Raw genomic sequence first — 20000 nt, forward strand, 5'->3', positions numbered from 1 at the left:
AGATAAGCACAGATCCAGGGTCAGCTGTTGAACACGATCAGCCAGGTAAAGTGAGATAAGCACAGATCCAGGGTCAGCCGTTGAACACGACGAGCCAGGTAAAGTGAGATAAGCACAGATCCAGGGTCAGCTGTTAAACACGATGAGCCAGGTAAAGTGAGATAAGCACAGATCCAGGGTCAGCTGTTGAACACGATCAGCCAGGTAAAGTGAGATAAGCACAGATCCAGGGTCAGCTGTTAAACACGATGAGCCAGGTAAAGTGAGATAAGCACAGATCCAGGGTCAGCTGTTGAACACGATCAGCCAGGTAAAGTGAGATAAGCACAGATCCAGGGTCAGCTGTTGAACACGATGAGCCAGGTAAAGTGAGATAAGCACAGATCCAGGGTCAGCCGTTGAACACGATCAGCCAGGTAAAGTGAGATAAGCACAGATCCAGGGTCAGCCGTTGAACACGACGAGCCAGGTAAAGTGAGATAAGCACAGATCCAGGGTCAGCTGTTAAACACGATCAGCCAGGTAAAGTGAGATAAGCACAGATCCAGGGTCAGCTGTTAAACACGATCAGCCAGGTAAAGTGAGATAAGCACAGATCCAGGGTCAGCCGTTGAACACGACGAGCCAGGTAAAGTGAGATAAGCACAGATCCAGGGTCAGCTGTTAAACACGATGAGCCAGGTAAAGTGAGATAAGCACAGATCCAGGGTCAGCTGTTGAACACGATCAGCCAGGTAAAGTGAGATAAGCACAGATCCAGGGTCAGCTGTTAAACACGATGAGCCAGGTAAAGTGAGATAAGCACAGATCCAGGGTCAGCCGTTGAACACGATCAGCCAGGTAAAGTGAGATAAGCACAGATCCAGGGTCAGCTGTTGAACACGATCAGCCAGGTAAAGTGAGATAAGCACAGATCCAGGGTCAGCCGTTGAACACGACGAGCCAGGTAAAGTGAGATAAGCACAGATCCAGGGTCAGCTGTTAAACACGATGAGCCAGGTAAAGTGAGATAAGCACAGATCCAGGGTCAGCTGTTGAACACGATCAGCCAGGTAAAGTGAGATAAGCACAGATCCAGGGTCAGCTGTTGAACACGATCAGCCAGGTAAAGTGAGATAAGCACAGATCCAGGGTCAGCTGTTGAACACGATCAGCCAGGTAAAGTGAGATAAGCACAGATCCAGGGTCAGCTGTTAAACACGATGAGCCAGGTAAAGTGAGATAAGCACAGATCCAGGGTCAGCTGTTGAACACGATCAGCCAGGTAAAGTGAGATAAGCACAGATCCAGGGTCAGCTGTTGAACACGATCAGCCAGGTAAAGTGAGATAAGCACAGATCCAGGGTCAGCTGTTGAACACGATGAGCCAGGTAAAGTGAGATAAGCACAGATCCAGGGTCAGCCGTTGAACACGACGAGCCAGGTAAAGTGAGATAAGCACAGATCCAGGGTCAGCTGTTAAACACGATCAGCCAGGTAAAGTGAGATAAGCACAGATCCAGGGTCAGCTGTTAAACACGATCAGCCAGGTAAAGTGAGATAAGCACAGATCCAGGGTCAGCCGTTGAACACGACGAGCCAGGTAAAGTGAGATAAGCACAGATCCAGGGTCAGCTGTTAAACACGATGAGCCAGGTAAAGTGAGATAAGCACAGATCCAGGGTCAGCTGTTGAACACGATCAGCCAGGTAAAGTGAGATAAGCACAGATCCAGGGTCAGCTGTTAAACACGATGAGCCAGGTAAAGTGAGATAAGCACAGATCCAGGGTCAGCCGTTGAACACGATCAGCCAGGTAAAGTGAGATAAGCACAGATCCAGGGTCAGCTGTTGAACACGATCAGCCAGGTAAAGTGAGATAAGCACAGATCCAGGGTCAGCCGTTGAACACGACGAGCCAGGTAAAGTGAGATAAGCACAGATCCAGGGTCAGCTGTTAAACACGATGAGCCAGGTAAAGTGAGATAAGCACAGATCCAGGGTCAGCTGTTGAACACGATCAGCCAGGTAAAGTGAGATAAGCACAGATCCAGGGTCAGCTGTTGAACACGATCAGCCAGGTAAAGTGAGATAAGCACAGATCCAGGGTCAGCTGTTGAACACGATCAGCCAGGTAAAGTGAGATAAGCACAGATCCAGGGTCAGCTGTTAAACACGATGAGCCAGGTAAAGTGAGATAAGCACAGATCCAGGGTCAGCCGTTGAACACGATCAGCCAGGTAAAGTGAGATAAGCACAGATCCAGGGTCAGCCGTTGAACACGACGAGCCAGGTAAAGTGAGATAAGCACAGATCCAGGGTCAGCTGTTAAACACGATCAGCCAGGTAAAGTGAGATAAGCACAGATCCAGGGTCAGCCGTTGAACACGACGAGCCAGGTAAAGTGAGATAAGCACAGATCCAGGGTCAGCTGTTAAACACGATGAGCCAGGTAAAGTGAGATAAGCACAGATCCAGGGTCAGCTGTTGAACACGATCAGCCAGGTAAAGTGAGATAAGCACAGATCCAGGGTCAGCTGTTGAACACGATCAGCCAGGTAAAGTGAGATAAGCACAGATCCAGGGTCAGCTGTTGAACACGATCAGCCAGGTAAAGTGAGATAAGCACAGATCCAGGGTCAGCTGTTAAACACGATGAGCCAGGTAAAGTGAGATAAGCACAGATCCAGGGTCAGCTGTTGAACACGATCAGCCAGGTAAAGTGAGATAAGCACAGATCCAGGGTCAGCTGTTAAACACGATGAGCCAGGTAAAGTGAGATAAGCACAGATCCAGGGTCAGCTGTTGAACACGATCAGCCAGGTAAAGTGAGATAAGCACAGATCCAGGGTCAGCCGTTGAACACGATCAGCCAGGTAAAGTGAGATAAGCACAGATCCAGGGTCAGCTGTTAAACAGGATGAGCCAGGTAAAGTGAGATAAGCACAGATCCAGGGTCAGCCGTTGAACATGATCAGCCAGGTAAAGTGAGATAAGCACAGATCCAGGGTCAGCTGTTAAACACGATGAGCCAGGTAAAGTGAGATAAGCACAGATCCAGGGTCAGCCGTTGAACATGATCAGCCAGGTAAAGTGAGATAAGCACAGATCCAGGGTCAGCTGTTGAACACGATCAGCCAGGTAAAGTGAGATAAGCACAGATCCAGGGTCAGCTGTTAAACACGATGAGCCAGGTAAAGTGAGATAAGCACAGATCCAGGGTCAGCCGTTGAACACGATCAGCCAGGTAAAGTGAGATAAGCACAGATCCAGGGTCAGCCGTTGAACACGATAAGCCAGGTAAAGTGAGATAAGCACAGATCCAGGGTCAGCTGTTAAACACGATGAGCCAGGTAAAGTGAGATAAGCACAGATCCAGGGTCAGCCGTTGAACATGATCAGCCAGGTAAAGTGAGATAAGCACAGATCCAGGGTCAGCTGTTGAACATGATCAGCCAGGTAAAGTCATACGAGGGAATGATGTGATTTCACGATTTCATTTTAATGAGCGGCCGCAGTGTGTTAAGGGTTTTCTGTGAGAACGGTGTGTGTTAGCGCCGGCCCCTAAGTTAATAATTAATGATCTCTGCGACGGAAGTGAATCAATCAAAACTAACTTTATCTGGACAATAACTTTATTCTAGATCTGCTGTAAAGCCTAAACACTCTCTGTTACTGTAATCTCCTATTATCACTGTAAAGCTGCTGTGAAACGGTCAGTGTTGTTAAAGCGCTGTATAGATGAAGGAGACTTGACTTGACAATGTGTAAATCAAGGTCATGTGACTCACGGCTAATAATTCGCCTGTTAGAGAAGACTAACTAGATCTCAGGGTTTCTGTAATGCGTAATTTACATGAATCAGAAGAAAAACAATCGTGTCACAATTATTCACACCACAGTTACTTAATAGGCTGAGTTTGAAGTGTTTCTAATGGCATGTCCATGTTTTCCTCATGAGCGACCTCTGATCCGTCACGCATGAAGTTCTGCATCTGGATATAAATACATCAGTCCAGCAAACACATAATGCTCAAACTCACAAACACACGGAGAGAGACAGGAAGTGACCTCACTGATGCTGCGGGTTCAAGCCCAGAGGCTCTAAACGCGCGTCTCCATTGTGTGTGTGTGTGTGTGTGTGTGTGTGTGTGTGTGTGTCAGATCTGTGTGCTCCATTAGAGCCGTGACAAACGCGAGAGGATCAGAATAGAAACGGAAGACAGAGTGAAGTAAAAGCGTCCTATGAATAAACACACCATCAAAACAAACATGAGAACAGAGGAGTGTGTGACCCGTCCATCACACGCTCGTGTCCGTCCGTGAGCCTGGAGGTCAAAGGTCAGCGTTTGTTCGTGCTGTTGTTCAGAGCCTCTTATGAAACATTAATGCACCGGATTCATGAGGAGGAAATTAAACGAGTGAGTTCGGCCCTTTATTGTTTCACTTAATTCATCGAAAGCATTTGGAAATTCAGAGTGCTTCATAAATGCGTGTGTAAAGTGAAGTTTAAATGTTCTGCAGTCTTCATGCTAATGAATCATTAACAGTCAGACAGCAGATGAGTGTGTGTGAGTATGTATGAGGTGTGATTTGTATTAACCCCTTCAGACCTGAATTATGTTTAAAGTTTATGAAAAATATAAAAGTACATTTTCACAGCTCATGAGGCTTCTATAAAAAAAATGTCCATTTCAATGGACGTCAGGCCAAAACAGGTGTACTTCACAAAAATGTACCAACATAAAATTAAATAATAAACATAAAAATTGTTAGTATACGTAAAGCATTTTCTCAAGGTCAAAAACTTTTCAACAGTATACCATTTCAACTTTAATTTTGAGGTTTTTGTTTTACTGATTGCACCTTGTTTGTAACAAACTAAATATCTTAGAATCAATCAATATGGTCATGTTAGAGTCACTTTCTTTGCGCATCTTTCTTTTTTTAGATCAAAAACTTGAACATTACAACATTTCAACTTTAATTGTAAGGTTTTTGCTTTATAGATTGCACATTTGTTTATTCATAACAAAATAAACCTAGGAATCAATCAATGCATTCACGTTAGAGTAATTTCCTGTGTGCATCTTTGAAACAATTTCTCTGTAAACGATTTTCTTGTATTTATACAGTACATTACTGCCAGCACGGTTGCCAGCAAGTTACTGTATTTCAATTTCCAGTAACTGTACTGTAATTCACTTTACAGAAGTGTACACTTTGCTTATCTATAGTAGGAAAAAATACTATGGAAGTCAACTGTCTAGTTACCGATTTTTTAAAAAATATCTTCTTTTGTGTTCAGCAGAATAAAGAAACTCATACAGATTTAGAACAACATGACAAATATAATTTTTGGGTGTACTATACCGATAAAGGGATATTTCACACAAAAATTTAAATTGGCCCATGATTTACTCACCCTCAAGCCATCCTAGGTGTATATGACATCGTTCTTCTTTCAGACGAATACAATCGGAGTTATATTAAAAAATGTCCTGACTCTTCCAAGCTTTATAATGGCAGTGAATGACTGTTTCTGTTTTGAAAGTCCATAAAAGTGCATCTATCCATCATAAAAGTGCATCTATCCATCATAAAAGTGCATCCATCCATGATAAAAGTGCATCTATCATCATAAAAGTACATCTATCCATCATAAAAGTGCATCTATCCTTCATAAAAGTGCATCTGTCCATGATAAAAGAGCATCTACCCATGATAAAAGTGCAACTATCCATGATAAAAGTGCATCTATCCATGATAAAAGTGCATCTATCCATGATAAAAGTGCAACTATCCATGATAAAAGTGCATCTATCCATGATAAAAGTGCATCTATCCATGATAAAAGTGCATCTATCCATGATAAAAGTGCATCTATCCATCATAAAAGTGCATCTATCCATCATAAAAGTGCATCTATCCTTCATAAAAGTGCATCTATCCATCATAAAAGTGCATCTATCCATGATAAAAGTGCAACTATCCATGATAAAAGTGCATCTATCCATGATAAAAGTGCATCTATCCATGATAAAAGTGCATCTATCCATGATAAAAGTGCATCTATCCATCATAAAAGTGCATCTATCCATCATAAAAGTGCATCTATCCATGATAAAAGTGCATCTATCCATGATAAAAGTGCATCTGTCCATCATAAAAGTGCATCTGTCCATCATAAAAGTGCATCTACCCATGATAAAAGTGCATCTATCCATGATAAAAGTGCATCTATCCATGATAAAAGTGCATCTATCCATGATAAAAGTGCATCTGTCCATGATAAAAGTGCTCATGCGGCTCTGGGAGGTAAATAAAGGCCTTCTGAAGCAAAGTGTTTCGTTTGTGTAAGAAAAATATTCCTATTCAAGTTACGCTTTAGATTTAAGTCAAATATGTATGTTCGTTTGGCCGGGAGCTAGTCATTTTACTTTATATAAAGTTTTAAATATGGATATTTTTCTTACATCTCCATCTTCCTCATCACTCCACATGAAGTCAACATCTGAGATATTTCCATCAGCTATATGTTCAAGCACTTCAAGAACTATATATGCTGCATGAAAAAGTTTCAAAAATGTATCGGTAATGTGATGTAGATGTTTTATAGAAGAAATTGCAGTCAGCATTACTGGACTTCAGTTACTGGAATGTGATTTCAGTAACAGGCTTTTGAACCTACTGTCCATTCTAATGGACAGACACATTTGAAAAAATCCTGATTTAAAATTTGCAATTCTACAATCGATTTTTAACTTTAATAAGTTCAATCTTTCTATTTTACATACAAACTATGAAATGCTGGTAAACATATAAAATAAAAATAAAATAAAACCATAGAAAATGTTGCTTGCTTCTGTGTTTGGAGTGAAGTGCTGCCATGCTTCTCTTCAATGTAGTGTTTTTTTATTTTTAATTACTACATGCAGAGCTTTACTGCCATTTGATTGGATGACAAACGTCCAATCTCATGGACTGCAGGCTTTAAACTAGGTGAAATGCTCCAGAAGGGGGCTGACATGTGATGTCCATTGTAATTGACACAGGGTCTGAAAAGGGTTATGTGTGTGTGTGTGTGTGTGTGTGTGTGTGTGTGTGTGTGTGTGTGTGTGTGTGTGTGTGTGTGTGTGTGTGTGTGTGTGTGTGTGTGTGTGTGTGTGTGTGTGTGTGTGTGTGTGTGTGTGTGTGTGTGTGTGAACTGTTTGAAATCTGGAGTGTTTAAAAGACAGTGTTTACACTCCTCGACGAGCTGTTGGACTCGGCTAATTGAAAGCAAACGTGGCTGTAACGAGAGAGATGTCAGTTTCAACAGTGGAAACGATTATTAAATACCTTCAACACGGAGTTTAACTCGGAAAGAAGTTCCCAGTCCACTGAGTCTGGTCTTTAGTGCTTTATAAGATCATACCAGTAAAACATGGGCACACACAGCGTCAGGATAGAAAACACACATGCCTTAGAATAGAAAATGCACTGTGACAGAAACCGGCTGAATGAAGGCGTTTACACTGGGAAAGCCACAGGAACACCAGCGCTCACACCAACACTGAAGGCAACTTATTATGTTCATATCCACAGATATCAAGAAGATGATGCTGGTGTTCGGTCTAACCATACACATAAAGATGATTGTTTCCTTTAATAAAAGAAAGCACATTTCCCAACGAAAAGACATGCAGAAAAGAAAGTGTAAGTGAAGTTGTTTGTCTTTTGTTTCCTGAAGTCAGAGTGTTAAACTATTGAACAAAACCTTTATTGTGTGTCGTCTGTGATGTGTGTTTGCTGTAAGTAAAGAGTGTGTGATGTTCTTCACATCATCATCATCATCATCAGCAGCTGTTGTTCTTCCTCACATCTGCGTGTGAAACGCCTCTCTCTCTATTTCTGTCTGCTGTCATATTTTTAGGTTTGATAAATGTTAATATAAATCTGAGAAAGTTTTCTCTTGTTTCTATAGCGATGCGCTTCTAGTCGTGAGCAAACATGTTTAAGACGTCACATGACGGCAGCCCTGACCTCAGGATGACCTCTGACCCCACATGACCTGTTCTGTGGTGTGTGTGAGTGTGAGTTCAGGACTATTATATCATTTATTTTTGTAATAAACCAAGAAAAGTAGCAGCAAGTTTGACAGCAGTGATCAGAGTGTGTGTTGTTTGACAGGAGTGTTCAGAGTGTGTGTTGTTTGACAGGAGTGTTCAGAGTGTGTGTTGTTTGACAGGAGTGTTCAGAGTGTGTGTTGTTTGACAGCAGTGTTCAGAGTGTGTGTTGTTTGACAGCAGTGATCAGAGTGTGTGTTGTTTGACAGGAGTGTTCAGAGTGTGTGTTGTTTGACAGCAGTGTTCAGAGTGTGTGTTGTTTGACAGGAGTGATCAGAGTGTGTGTTGTTTGACAGGAGTGTTCAGAGTGTGTGTTGTTTGACAGCAGTGATCAGAGTGTGTGTTGTTTGACAGGAGTGTTCAGAGTGTGTGTTGTTTGACAGCAGTGATCAGAGTGTGTGTTGTTTGACAGGAGTGATCAGAGTGTGTGTTGTTTGACAGGAGTGATCAGAGTGTGTGTTGTTTGACAGCAGTGATCAGAGTGTGTGTTGTTTGACAGCAGTGATCAGAGTGTGTTGTTTGACAGGAGTGATCAGAGTGTGTGTTTGACAGCAGTGTTCAGAGTGTGTGTTGTTTGACAGCAGTGATCAGAGTGTGTGTTGTTTGACAGGAGTGTTCAGAGTGTGTGTTGTTTGACAGCAGTGATCAGAGTGTGTGTTGTTTGACAGGAGTGTTCAGAGTGTGTGTTGTTTGACAGGAGTGATCAGAGTGTGTGTTGTTTGACAGCAGTGTTCAGAGTGTGTGTTGCTTGACAGCAGTGATCAGAGTGTGTTGTTTGACAGGAGTGATCAGAGTGTGTGTTTGACAGGAGTGATCAGAGTGTGTGTTTGACAGCAGTGTTCAGAGTGTGTGTTGTTTGACAGCAGTGATCAGAGTGTGTTGTTTGACAGGAGTGATCAGAGTGTGTGTTGCTTGACAGCAGTGATCAGAGTGTGTTGTTTGACAGGAGTGATCAGAGTGTGTGTTTGACAGGAGTGATCAGAGTGTGTGTTTGACAGCAGTGTTCAGAGTGTGTGTTGTTTGACAGCAGTGATCAGAGTGTGTTGTTTGACAGCAGTGTTCAGAGTGTGTGTTTGACAGGAGTGATCAGAGTGTGTGTTTGACAGCAGTGTTCAGAGTGTGTGTTGCTTGACAGCAGTGATCAGAGTGTGTTGTTTGACAGGAGTGATCAGAGTGTGTGTTTGACAGGAGTGATCAGAGTGTGTGTTTGACAGCAGTGTTCAGAGTGTGTGTTGTTTGACAGCAGTGATCAGAGTGTGTTGTTTGACAGGAGTGATCAGAGTGTGTGTTTGACAGCAGTGTTCAGAGTGTGTGTTGTTTGACAGCAGTGATCAGAGTGTGTGTTTTTTGACAGGAGTGTTCAGAGTGTGTGTTGTTTGACAGCAGTGATCAGAGTGTGTGTTGTTTGACAGGAGTGTTCAGAGTGTGTGTTGTTTGACAGGAGTGATCAGAGTGTGTGTTGTTTGACAGCAGTGATCAGAGTGTGTGTTGTTTGACAGCAGTGATCAGAGTGTGTTGTTTGACAGGAGTGATCAGAGTGTGTGTTTGACAGCAGTGTTCAGAGTGTGTGTTGTTTGACAGCAGTGATCAGAGTGTGTGTTGTTTGACAGGAGTGTTCAGAGTGTGTGTTGTTTGACAGCAGTGATCAGAGTGTGTGTTGTTTGACAGGAGTGATCAGAGTGTGTGTTGTTTGACAGCAGTGTTCAGAGTGTGTGTTGCTTGACAGGAGTGATCAGAGTGTGTGTTGTTTGACAGCAGTGATCAGAGTGTGTGTTGCTTGACAGGAGTGATCAGAGTGTGTGTTGTTTGAGAGGAGTGATCAGAGTGTGTGTTGTTTGACAGCAGTGTTCAGAGTGTGTGTTGTTTGACAGCAGTGTTCAGAGTGTGTGTTTGACAGCAGTGATCAGAGTGTGTGTTGCTTGACAGGAGTGATCAGAGTGTGTGTTGTTTGAGAGGAGTGATCAGAGTGTGTGTTGTTTGACAGCAGTGTTCAGAGTGTGTGTTGTTTGACAGGAGTGTTCAGAGTGTGTGTTGTTTGACAGCAGTGTTCAGAGTGTGTGTTGTTTGACAGCAGTGTTCAGAGTGTGTGTTTGACAGCAGTGATCAGAGTGTGTGTTGCTTGACAGGAGTGATCAGAGTGTGTGTTGTTTGAGAGGAGTGATCAGAGTGTGTGTTATTTGAAAGCAGTGATCAGAGTGTGTGTTGTTTGACAGGAGTGATCAGAGTGTGTGTTGTTTGACAGCTGTGTTCAGAGTGTGTGTTGTTTGACAGGAGTGTTCAGAGTGTGTGTTGTTTGACAGCAGTGATCAGAGTGTGTGTTGTTTGACAGGAGTGATCAGAGTGTGTGTTGTTTGACAGGAGTGATCAGAGTGTGTGTTGTTTGAAAGCAGTGATCAGAGTGTGTGTTGTTTGACAGGAGTGATCAGAGTGTGTGTTGTTTGACAGCAGTGTTCAGAGTGTGTGTTGTTTGACAGCAGTGTTCAGAGTGTGTGTTGTTTGACAGCAGTGTTCAGAGTGTGTGTTTGACAGCAGTGTTCAGAGTGTGTGTTGTTTGACAGCAGTGATCAGAGTGTGTGTTGTTTGACAGGAGTGATCAGAGTGTGTGTTGTTTGACAGCAGTGTTCAGAGTGTGTGTTGTTTGACAACAGTGATCAGAGTGTGTGTTGTTTGACAACAGTGATCAGAGTGTGTGTTGTTTGACAGCAGTGTTCAGAGTGTGTGTTGTTTGACAGCAGTGATCAGAGTGTGTGTTGTTTGACAGCAGTGATCAGAGTGTGTGTTGTTTGACAGGAGTGATCAGAGTGTGTGTTGTTTGACAGGAGTGATCAGAGTGTGTTTTGTTTGACAGGGGTGTTCAGAGTGTGTGTTGTTTGACAGGAGTGATCAGAGTGTGTGTTGTTTGACAACAGTGATCAGAGTGTGTTGTTTGACAGCAGTGTTCAGAGTGTGTGTTGTTTGACAACAGTGATCAGAGTGTGTGTTGTTTGACAACAGTGATCAGAGTGTGTGTTGTTTGACAGGGGTGTTCAGAGTGTGTGTTGTTTGACAACAGTGATCAGTGTGTGTGTTGTTTGACAACAGTGATCAGAGTGTGTGTTGTTTGACAACAGTGATCAGAGTGTGTGTTGTTTGACAGGGGTGTTCAGAGTGTGTGTTGTTTGACAGGAGTGATCAGAGTGTGTGTTGTTTGACAGCAGTGATCAGAGTGTGTGTTGTTTGACAGCAGTGTTCAGAGTGTGTGTTGTTTGACAGCAGTGTTCAGAGTGTGTGTTGTTTGACAGGAGTGTTCAGAGTGTGTGTTGTTTGACAGGAGTGTTCAGAGTGTGTGTTGTTTGACAGCAGTGTTCAGAGTGTGTTTTGTTTGACAGGAGTGATCAGAGTGTGTGTTGTTTGACAGGAGTGTTCAGAGTGTGTGTTGTTTGACAACAGTGTTCAGAGTGTGTGTTGTTTGACAGGAGTGATAAGAGTGTGTGTTTGACAGCAGTGATCAGAGTGTGTGTTTGACAGCAGTGATCAGAGTGTGTTGTTTGACAGCAGTGATCAGAGTGTGTGTTGTTTGACAGCAGTGTTCAGAGTGTGTGTTGTTTGACAGGAGTGATCAGAGTGTGTGTTGTTTGACAGCAGTGATCAGAGTGTGTGTTGTTTGACAGCAGTGTTCAGAGTGTGTGTTGTTTGACAGCAGTGTTCAGAGTGTGTGTTGTTTGACAGCAGTGTTCAGAGTGTGTGTTGTTTGACAGGAGTGATAAGAGTGTGTGTTTGACAGGAGTGATCAGAGTGTGTGTTGTTTGACAGCAGTGATCAGAGTGTGTGTTGTTTGACAGCAGTGTTCAGAGTGTGTGTTGTTTGACAGCAGTGTTCAGAGTGTGTGTTGTTTGACAGCAGTGTTCAGAGTGTGTGTTGTTTGACAGCAGTGTTCAGAGTGTGTGTTGTTTGACAGGAGTGATCAGAGTGTGTGTTGTTTGACAGCAGTGATCAGAGTGTGTGTTGTTTGACAGCAGTGTTCAGAGTGTGTGTTTGACAGCAGTGTTCAGAGTGTGTGTTTTTGGTCATTTTGTCCCAAAATAAGACTAAAATGATCCGTTCTTTGTTAAAGTTGTGATGTTGAGTTAAAGATAGCCGAGAGCGTCTCTGGAGGAGTGTGTGTGACGCTGGTGTATTCATATTCCTGTGAGGCGTGAATAAACTCCCTGGACGCTCGGTGAATGAGAGTGAATGTGTGACAGTTGTTCTATTCATGGCCTAATCTGCATACGAACACACACTCACACACTTCTATCCGGTGTGATTTTGTGTGAATAAGAACAATACACTTTAATTATAGCTTTAGCCGTGTTGACGAGCGGCTTGTAAATATAAAAATGTGTAAAACAATCATTTACTCGCGGGCTGAAGATGTTTGATGTGTGTCGACAGTCTTTGGATAATTCAGATAAATAATCATATATTGATGATTATGTTCTTCATGCCGTTCTTACGGTCATCTTCTGTTTCATTCCAAATATTGTGATCAGGATGTGAAATAATAACATTTCTCAGGAACACTTTACAATAAGATTCATTAGTTAACATTAATGTATTAACTAACATGAACTTACAATGAGCAATACATCTGATACAGTATTTAATCTTTGTTAATATTAGTTACAGCTCTTCAATGTTTGTTCATGTTATTAACGAATGTTAACAAATTTTGATTTTAATAATGTATTAGTAAATGTTTAAATTAATATGAACTAAGATGAATAAATGCTGTATTGTTCATTGTTAATTTATGTTAACTAAGGTAGTTATCTAAATGTTAACTAATGAACCTTGTTGTAAAGTCTTACCCGTTTCTCTTCATGTTTTCAAGGAACGGCATCGTCTTTTATTCACTGAAGACAAACTTTATTATTTCAAATTCTGATCGCAGTTTGTAAAGAGGCTTCTTTATTTTCTACAACTATTCCTTTTCCTTTTGATCACAAGTTTTTACAACTGAAGCTTCCCTGATTTCTCTCTTTTCTAATAAAAATAGTAATCCACCGCATATATAGTTTTCTCTTGGTTATGTGAACTTTAAGGGAATGTTACATCGTATCATTCTTCAAACATTATGGAATGTTACTTGTTCTGAAACAAGTAACATTTAAAAAACGAACGTCCAACTGAAACATTTCTGGAAAAAATTTGAGAACGTTATTAAAGACCTGGGGCCGGAATCACGAAAATCTTCTTAAGAAAGAAGATAAGAAAATTCTTAATATAAATGATAAGAAGCTCGTAAGAATGTTCCTACGTGCAGTTCTTGAAAAATTCTTTAGAAGTTCTCAAATTTTTTCTCAAGAACATCTTGTTCCCTTTCGAAAGGGAACTCTACACTACGTCAGAATGACGCTATGGGGAACGCCTCAGGCGTGACAGGTGTCTGAAATCAAATATCATCTCACAGCAATCATGCTGACCGGCGACAGCCCGTGAATCATTAGCGTGAATGATTAACGTGCAACCTGCAAGTATAAAAGGGGCGCTTTGCAAACATGACAACATCTTTTCGTCTTCAGGGACTGTTTTTGTCTGTAATTAAAAACGTCTACTCCAGCAAGGAAATGAAACGCACGTCCAAGGCAAGTCCTAAGAAATTTGTCAAATGTGTTGACCCGTGCCCAAGATATTTGTCGCCGGGTGACACTCACGAGATGTGCGTGTACTGTCTGGGTGAAGAGCACGCACGGGATGCTCTCGAGGGGGCGTCCTGTGCAAACTGTGAGTGTTTTCCTATGAGAACGCTCCGCTCTCGTCTGGCTCTCTTCTCGAGGGGAGAGAGTTCAGCATCTGGTCCTCGCGGATCGGGTCCCGCTCGTGCCGAGGCAGAGCGGCGACGCGCTTCATGGGGCTCCCAGATGGAGCTCGCTGACAGTCTCGAGAGGGTTGTTCACCTCTCGGACGAGTCATCGGCTGACGAGAGTGAGCTGCAGGTGGATGACAGAGAAGATTCTCCTACTGATACTGCAGCGAGTGCTCTTCAGGCTGGGCAAGAGATGGCTGAGGAGGATGAATCAGATCCTCAACCTCGTCAGCCATCCTGCCCCATGTACGCTGAGTTGGTGGAAGTTATGGAGCGCGCCACTGACAAGCTTCAGTTGCCATGGCGGCGCGCTCAGGGAGAGATCGCTCGCGGCGGTTAGACGATCGATTTCTCCCTGAACATAGACCACCAGCTCAACGGAGCCTCCCATTCCTTCCGGATCTTCATTCTGAGATCGAGAGGGCATGGGAGAAACCATACTCGGCCCGTATTCATCGACATCAGCGGGGTAATTTCGCTGATGTTGAGGGGATCGGGGAGTATGGTTATGTGTCGATGCCGCCCATTGACGAGACGTTTGCTAACTATCTCGTATCTGGGCGGGCGTCGACACTAAAAGCTCCGACTCTGCCATCCAAGCCTCTTAAAGTCACGGCTCGCCTGAATGGCAGAGCGTACATGGCAGCAGGTCAGGCTGGTGCTGCCCTTCACACCATGGCAGTGCTCCAAGCCTACCAAGCTGATCTGCTGCGGGATCTCGACCAGGGGACGGGGCTGTCCCCTGAGGCGGTTGCTGAGTTGCGCCGGACCACAGATTTGTCTCTCCGGGCCACTAAACAGACTGCTGCCGCGATCGGCCGATCGATGGCGGCGATGGTGGCCACGGAGAGGCATCTGTGGCTCAACTTGGCTGATATCGGGGAGAAGGAAAAGGCCCTTCTCCTTGATTCACCAGTTTCGCCCACTAAACTTTTCGGCACCTCCGTTGAGGCGGTGGTTGGAAAGTTTAGGGAGGCGAAGGCGCGCTCAGCCGCATTTAAAACTTGTATACCGCTGAGATCCGGGCCCCGGCCCAGGCAGGCGGGAGGACCTGGTCCGTCTTGGTCCGAGGACCATAGACAGGACCAGAGGTCTAGTGTTGCCTCTCGTGCGCCCCCTCCAGGGAGGAGTAGGACGCAGAGAAGGCGAGCCTCCCGCAAGAAGAGGGACTTAAGGGAGGTCATTCAGCACAAGCGGAGCAGCGCTCAGCGGAAGTAAGGGTATGACCTCCCTGGAGGGCTTTTTCTACCGGCCCTCTCCCTCTTCTTTACTCCCCAGGCGTTTGCGTTACACCAGTCCTGGGGTTGGGCCTATGATGAGAACTATGTTCTGATGGCCCGCCGTAGCAACTGGTGGATGTGAGTGCCTCTTTTAGGCATGTAAAAGTGGTGGACCCCAGGTTCGTTGAGACCTTTCTGGTGAAGTCTTCACTCCGCACGCCGCAGGTGAACTTTTTTGGTTTTTGGAGAATTTGTGTGTATAACTAACACTTATTTGTATCTCTCTACAGAAGCCTTGTTCCCTGTATAGACCTAGGGGTCATTCTTAGAATAAAAAGGTAAAGTATGGAGACTTCAGGGCCCTGAAGCCTCCCCAGTTGGTGGCTGGAACGATCTAACGAGAAGCTCAAGGAAAATTGGCTTCCGTTTTGAGTATGTGATGGCCTTCCTGTCATAACATTTTGTATGCGTGGTGGGCCACCGCTCATTTCTTTTTAGCCGCAGGGCTGTTAGCCACCCTGGGGTAGAGTAGTTGGTCTTCCTAAAAAAAAAAAAAAAAAAAAAAAAGAGAACTTTTTTGCTTTAGGTTTAGACTGACGCTGGCGCTTCAGATAGATCTTATGTCTTACCTATTGGTTTGTGACATTGGTATCCTGAGTACTTCGCTCCCCTGAGCTCTGTAAGGTGTCAGTAGGTGAGTGTTTTACAGCCTCTCAATCAAGTAGGCTGTGGCTCCTCCGAGCTCTCAGGTAGATCTATGCTTGTAGGTCGGCCCTAACCCGGGCCGCCTCTGTAGCTGGCCTAGGCTAGGTTTGGGATGTTGGAGGCGTTCTGCTAAGTATAGCTGCCACATTCATTATGTGTTAGGCTTCCTCCCCTAGATTTCAGCCTCCTCCCTTAAATGGGAGTTGTTGGCCAAGGCCCGCCCCTTTCACTGCATTCAGGGGTGGTAGAGTAATGCAGGGTGGTAGTTGAGGTATGATCCTTCAGGCAGGGTTAGGCTGTCTTTCGCTCTGCGATGTGATAGTTTGCCAGACCCTGCCGAACAGAGCTACTTGGATTAGGCCTCTAGAGCTGGCTCCACTCAGCCCGTTGAGCTGAGCCACTCGAACGAGGGGTGAAGGTTGGTTGGCTTGCAAGCAAGCCCCGCTTCCCCAGGCTGGGCACAGGACAAATCCCTGTTACCCTTTGGAGCCACTTGCAGGCCCGCTCCCTGTCTAACATTTCAGGGGCATATGGTGTTACTCCCCCACTAAACGCGGGGTAGTTTTGAGTAATCCATTCTCAGCTCTGTATTATCTACCTCACACCACGATGGCTCCGGTTGAGCAGGCAGTTCTAACTACATTTCATTCCGGTATTTGAACTCCGCTCCCTTGAAGCCAGGGCATTGCCATGAGCTGACGCCCATGCATTTAGTAGGTAGGCCCTTGAAATGGGGCCTCCACTAGGCAGAGTGGCGTATGTTGTACTCCCCTGCTATGAGGGTTTTGCTTTGTGCTGAGTACACTGCCTTTGGCGATGTGGTTAGGTACCAGGATGCTGTAAGCGCTGTAGTAACAGTTTTTCTGCCTTGAAGGCTGCACAGTTAGGTAGTAGGCCCCAGCAGGCCTCCTTGACCGGGTAGCCCCTAAGATAGGGCTCCTAGGCCAGCTCACCTTCGTTGGTTGGCCCTGGTAGTTCGGGCAGAAGACTCACTACCGAGTAGTAGGTCTTAACAGGCCTCCTCGGAGGTGGGTCACAACATTGTGGAGCATACACTAGGTCAAAACTTTAGGAACGTTTTTTATTAGTATGGTTCCAGCAGTGTTCATTAAAGTAGCAGAAAGACTCGCTATCAGCTAGTAGGCTCGACCGGGCCTCCCTGTTAGGCGAGTCCCCAGCAGCAGTACACATCCAGCTGATTAGACCGTTTCAGGAAGTAGGCCTCTTCAGGCCTCCCTGAAGATGGGCTCCCACATTTTTTTGTGGGGATCAGGTAGTAGGCTTTACTAGGCCTCCCTGAGGGCTGAATCCCTCATACTGTGGTACTAAGTGGCCCTGAGGTTGAACTATCAGGTAGTAGGCCTCATAAGGCCTCCCTGAAGGCAAAGCCCCATAGACAGTCAACTGGACTGCCAGTCTGGCCCACTGTCAGCTGTGGTTTTCAGGTAGTAGGCCTCTCCAGGCCTCCCTGAAAGTAAGCTCCTTCATGTCATGGTTCTCTGGTAGTAGGCCTCACCAGGCTTCCCTGGAGTTGAGTTCCATCATACTTTGAGTTTCCACTTAATGTGGTTTTTCTTGAGCTCCCACGTTCTGTGGTTATCAGATAGTAGGCTTCACCAGGCCTCTCTGAAGGAGAGCTCCCACATACTGTGGTTGTCAGGTAGTAGGCCTCTCCAGGCCTCTCTGAAAGTGAGCTTCCACGTTCTGTGGTTATCAGATAGTAGGCTTCACCAAGCCTCTCTGAAGGTGAGCTCCCACATACTGTGGTTTCAGGTAGTAGGCCTCTCCAGGCCTCTCTGTAAGTGAACTCCCATGCACTGTGGTTATCAGGTAGTAGGCCTCACTAGGCCTCCCTTAAGTTGAGCTCCCACGTTTTGTGGTTGTCATGTAGCAGGCCGCTCTAGGCCTCTTTGTAAGTGAACTCCCATGCACTGTGGTTATCAGGTAGTAAGCCTCACTAGGCATCCCTGAAGTCGAGCTCCCACATACTGTGGTTGTCATGTAGTAGGCCTTACCAGGCCTCCCTGGAGGGTTAGCTCCCACTTACTTTGCGTTTCCACTTAGCATGGTCTTTAAGGTAGTAGGCCTCTTCAGGCCTCCCTGAAAGTGAGCTCTCACGTTTTGTGGTTATCAGATAGTAGGCTTCACCAGGCCTCTCTGAAGGTGAGCTCCCACATACTGTGGTTGTCAGGTAGTAGGCCTCCCCAGGCCTCTCTGAAAGTGAGCTCCCACATACTGTGGTTGTCAGGTAGTAAGGCCTCTCCAGGTCTCCCTGAGAGTAGTTTCACAGTGGTGCTGGGTTTTTGTAAGCTAGTGGCCGCTTACTTTCAGTTTAGCAGACCTTATCAGGCAGCTAGCGAAGGTGAGCTTGCGCCCTGGCTCGACTCAAGTTTTTATTCTCTGCTACGGGTTCCCTCCTGGAACCTCTTTTTCCTGCTACAGCCTGGTTGCCTACCAGGTAGATCTAATGCTCCTCCCCTCACTGAGGGTCAGTATGAGTATGTGGTCTCCTGAGTCTGGTCAGTCGGTCGTAGGCCTCTCTTGAGGCCTCCCAGTTAGATCAGCCCTTAGGCCCTCACAGGCCTCCTCAGTATTTTGAAACACAAACACTGAGTTGATCCGTGGATTGAGTAGAGAAACTCCCCTCGCTGGCAAGGGTTGTAAAGCACTATGCTGAGTCATACTCTCCAGGATATCCCGTCTCTGAGATCCGGTCCGAGTGGTTCACTGCCTGCTTCACAGTCCCTCGGGTTGGATGCCTCCCTAAAGGCAAGTGTCCAGAGGCTCTGTCTTCGGACAGACAGGAAGTGGCCAGACTGTAGTGTCTTATATAGTGACACCAGGTCAGGCCTGCCTGGTGGCGTTTCAGGCGGCACGTTCCCCTGAATAGTGACTGGCTGGGGTTCCTCAGGTTCCCTAGCCACATTCCCTAGAAGGGACCCCTTCTAAGAAGTTGAAGTTGTGGTCCTTGGCCCTTGAGCAGGCCCAGGTAGACCTTTCACTAAACTATGTTTATGGAGGTTTTCTGTGGTGTCATTTAGCTTGGGCTATGACCGTAGGGAGTGCTGTCACTGACAGCTCAGTGTGACCTGGGGGTGAGTGGTACTAGCGTTCATTTGAATTGCCGGTTCTGACAGTTGTCACTGCCTTTTGGCAGGCACTCCCCTTAGCATGGTGGCGTTGGTATATCGTTCCCCATAGCGTCATTCTGACGTAGTGTAGAGTTCCCTTTCGAAAGGGAACGTCTCAGGTTACGACTGTAACCTATGTTCCCTGAGAACAGGGAACGAGACACTACGTCTTCCTGCCATGCCTCGGGGCCTGCCTGCAACAGTCCCTTCAGACGATAGGATGTTGTCATGTTTGCAAAGCGCCCCTTTTATACTTGCAGGTTGCACGTTAATCATTCACGCTAATGATTCACGGGCTGTCGCCGGTCAGCATGATTGCTGTGAGATGATATTTGATTTCAGACACCTGTCACGCCTGAGGCGTTCCCCATAGCGTCATTCTGACGTAGTGTCTCGTTCCCTGTTCTCAGGGAACATAGGTTACAGTCGTAACCTGAGACGTTTTTTTCTTAAGAAGAAAAAGAGAGGTGTTATTTGATTGAAAGGCGTGTGTTGCTGAAGACTCGCTGATGAAAAACACCTCAAAGCCCGATAAGAACATTCATTAGGAGATTTTTGGGGAATACAAAATAAGCATATCTTTTTTCCTTAAGTTAGAAAATAAGAAGAAATTGGCAGTTAATAATGTTTAAGAATCTGCCCCAGATCTGGAATGAACGTTCTGTTAATGTTACTGGAAGAACATTTGTTCATAACTTTGAGAGAACGTTCCCTGTTATCTGGGTTTCCATAAACGAAGAACAGACACATGAACATGTACAGTGTATCTTGACGAGTGTGTAGCGACTGCACTCATGGAGAAAGCGTGGAGTAAAGCTGGCGAGTGTGTAGCGACTGCACTCATGGAGAAAGCGTGGAGTAAAGCTGGCGAGTGTGTAGCGACTGCACTCATGGAGAAAGCGTGGAGTAAAGCTGGCGAGTGTGTAGCGACGGTACTCATGGAGAAAGCGTGGAGTAAAGCTGACGAGTGTGTAGCGACTGCACTCATGGAGAAAGCGTGGAGTAAAGCTGGCGAGTGTGTAACGACTGCA

This window comes from Leuciscus leuciscus, assembly GCF_965113295.1.
Source record: "Leuciscus leuciscus genome assembly, chromosome: 12".
Classification (NCBI taxonomy): domain Eukaryota; kingdom Metazoa; phylum Chordata; class Actinopteri; order Cypriniformes; family Leuciscidae; genus Leuciscus; species Leuciscus leuciscus.